This window comes from Fukomys damarensis, unplaced genomic scaffold (genome assembly GCF_012274545.1).
Source record: "Fukomys damarensis isolate Sample0158 unplaced genomic scaffold, DMR_v1.0_HiC HiC_scaffold_15, whole genome shotgun sequence".
NCBI lineage: Eukaryota > Metazoa > Chordata > Mammalia > Rodentia > Bathyergidae > Fukomys > Fukomys damarensis.
The window spans coordinates 6,463,247-6,466,816 of record NW_022900927.1 but is presented as its reverse complement, the minus strand read 5'-3'; positions in this window follow the sequence as shown (position 1 = coordinate 6,466,816).

Genomic DNA, 3,570 nt, shown 5'->3' with positions numbered 1-3,570 from the left:
GAAGAGGCTCTAGAGGTAGAGGAGGAAGTCGGTGAAGTCGTTGTCAAGGATAGATTTGCTCTAGGAAGGTGGTGGTCACCCATTTGGCTTTCAAGCATCTATCTCTAGACCTGAATCAGTTTTTATATATAGGCAAGCAAAGAAACTGAGTCACGAAGAAGCATCTTGCCCCATAGCTGGCCTCATCTCCTGCCCAGGCCTCTGCCTCTGAGCTGAAGGTTGATGGAATCCTGTTTATTGGTCATGTGTGCTGGCCTCTACCTGCCTCCATCTCCTCCCCAAAACAAGCCCAAACTCAAAGGTACTTAGGTTTCAGAGTTAGAGGATATGGGAAGAGAAAAATGCAGAATCAAGCTATGGGCAGATGAAGTCTGAGGAGCTGGTGGGACAACCAGAAGACATAGGGTGGGCAGTTGTTCTCTGGAGTTTAGAAGCGCTAGGAAGAGCAAATAAAGATCTGAGGATCGTCAGTGAGGTGACCATAGTGAGCAAGAACACAAAAGTAGAGAAGAGAGGACAGGAGAGGAGAGGAGGAAGAGAGGGGAGGGGAGGGGAGGAAGAAGAGGGGAGGGCGAGGGGAAAGCAAGCATTTCAAGTAGATGAGCAGTAGTAGCTGGAGAAGGAGGCCGAGAGGGAGCAGTTAGAGCTTCAGTGAAATGTGTCAGAACCCAGAGTGGGAGAGAAGGTCCAGGAAAGGCCTGCCCTCACTGGAACTGTGGGAGCCAGTGATCATTCGAGGATGATCAATAGAACCATTCTCAGAGAGTGCACATAAACTGATACGAAGCACTAAAGCAAGTTCCAAGCCCAGAAAAAGACTTCAAGGAAAGAGGAAAGGCGGTGAGAAAAATTACTGGCCCGCTGTATCTGAAAGTACAGAGTGTCACCAATTAAAGTGAAGTCTGATGCAATGGCCCAGGGCCTGGAGTCCCAACTACTCTGAACGCCAAAGCAGCAGTGTCGCCAATTTGAGGCCCTTCTGGGCAAGTTAGCAAGATCCTGGCACAAAACAAAAATAAAAAGAAATAGGAATGTAGCTCAGTGGTATAGTGCCCTTGGGTTCCATCCCCAGTAAAAAAATAAAAAATAAAATAAATTAAAATAAAATTTAAAAATCACCAAAGTGAAGAGAGATGGTGCTTCTGAACATTAGAGAGAATGCAGTGTTGTGTGTGCTGTCAGGGTGGCAGAATCTCTTCTGAAGTCAGCTTGGCAGTATATAAGAGCTACAAAATATTTTGACCCTTTTCGCTCAGTAACCCCACCCGGTGTACTTTGAACTAGATTTCTGTATTCGAAAGTTAGGGATGGGCCAGAATATCTGCATACCGATGTTCACCTTCACACTATTTGTAATACGGAAAATTAGAAACAACATGAACACCTACAACTGGAAAATTGTCAACTACGGTATTTCCACCTACTAGAAAAACATGAAGTGGTAAAAAATATACTTATGCTTATGGCGTAGCATCATAGGGTAACTGAGATGCCCTGTGATGGTGACTGGATGAACAGCAGGAAAAGATGGAGAGAAAGTGCGTACAGTAGGTGACGGCTGTCTGTGTGCACACGTTTTATTTTCATTTTTTTTTTATCACTGAACAGTTGCCCGCATTGTGCAGCGCTGTACTAAGCAGGGATGAGGGCTGGGCTGAAGCCTCCTCGATTTGGCCCGGAGGAGGTCCCCGAAAACCTTGCAGAGGTCACGAGTTCCCTTACCCAGCAAGTCTGCTTCCTGAGCTCCGCGTGTGCCATGTTCTGGTTACCAACTCCAGCCTCTGCCGATGGAAGGAAGTCCTCAGCTAGGGGGGATGGCCAGGCTGTCACCCTGGATTCCGTGTGGGGTCCGGGGGCTCCTGGAACTCCGCTGTCCCCTCTGCTACTGCTTAGGGCAAGACCGTGGCCTGCGCCTGGAGGGACCTCGTAAAGAAAGTTGAGAGCAGGCTGTGTCTGTACTTTGGCCACAGCAAGCCTGGGGGTGGAAGGGGGATTCACCGAGGAGCTGAAGGGTGAGAAGGCCCTGCGGCTCTGGGGGAGGGGCTGCTAGGCCGTAGTCAGCCACCTGCCGTTTCACATCACCCTGAAGGTGACATGAGATGCAAGCAAGCCACCACCTGCACTGCCCCCCTCAGGAGCTCTACCTGGCCCCACCTTTAGGCACCATCCGGCCTGAGTAACCTGCAGCTCCTCCCTCTCTTCCTACAAATTTCCACATCATTTGCCTATGACTCATTTATTATCAAGAGACATTAAAACCTCCATCTTCAGCTCCCAGACACCCACTCGTCAACCTCTTCCTATGTTCTAGGCTCCCCTTCCTGTGATACCTTGCCTGGGTCCCAACTGCCCTCATCTCTGCCCCTCATCCCCTGCAACAACTCCCGCCACTACTTCCTATCTCAGTGGTCTCTTGTGGCCTTCCACTGGGGGCTGGGCACAGGGCTTGGGCTGGCCCAGACCCTGGCCAGGAAAGCTGTGCTGGGAAGGCCTCCAGCCTTTGGATTTGAGATGATCTCACTCAAGCAGGAAGCCTAGAAAAAGGGAAGGAAGCTTCGGATCCCCCAGCCCCAGAGACTGTACCTTCCTAAGACCCCTCTCTTCGTCAGGCTGGATTTTCCTCATACCTCAAGCCCTACTCCCAGGTCTCTCTCCCATCACTGTTTCTGATGAGGCCCTGGGGTGTAGAGTTTCCATCGTGTATGTGTGCATGTGTCCTGGAGCAGGAAGGATCATCTCTCACCCCTCCTTCTCCAGTAGGACCCCTTTGGGTCCCGTCTGCTCCTCCCCAGGGCCTGTGTCGCGGAGCTAAAAGTTGGGGGAGGCAGAGGAGGAAGAAGGCAAGGGACCAGGAGGGGTTATGGGGGGGCAGGGGGAGGCTCTGTGGTTGGGTTATCTGATGGGGAAGCCAGGTGTGCTCTTCAGCTCTGGCTCTGGGGCTCCGGGGTCGGGGAAGAACAGCCTGAGACAGAAGAAGATATTGCAGAAGCCACCTGGAGACCAGAGTTAGGTAGAGGCACAAAGATCCACAAAAGTCGGTGAAATGATCGCCCCTCCCACTTTGATCCCTCATCAGAGGCCCACTGTCCTCTACAAGTACCCCCCCATGCCAGGCAGGCAGCCTCCACTTAGCCCACATAGCACAGGGAGATGGCCACAGGCCTGTGGCATGGGAACATGGTCCAGCCTTATCCCAGAATCAGAGCAGTTGGAGACAGTTGCGGGTCTGTAATCTTGGTTGGAGGTGGATGGGTGGAGGAGGCTTTGCAGGAGGTGATAATGGAACTGAGATAATATGCCCCAGGGCTAGACATCCCTCAGCCTGTTTTCCACCACCAGGTCCTCCTGCCTCCACAGAATCTACCCTTGCCCAGCCCCAAAGATGGGGGTGAGGGTGAGCAGGGCTGGGGACACCACAGACTGAGCCTATTTGGGGTGCCAAGTTGGCCCTGAACAAGAGGAGTTGGCCCACCTGTGACTTCTAACTCCTATTTCCTCCAACCTGGCTAGGGGCGTGTGTGTGTGTGTGTGTGTGTGTGTGTTGCAGGGTCTGGTTGTATAAGAGGGAGG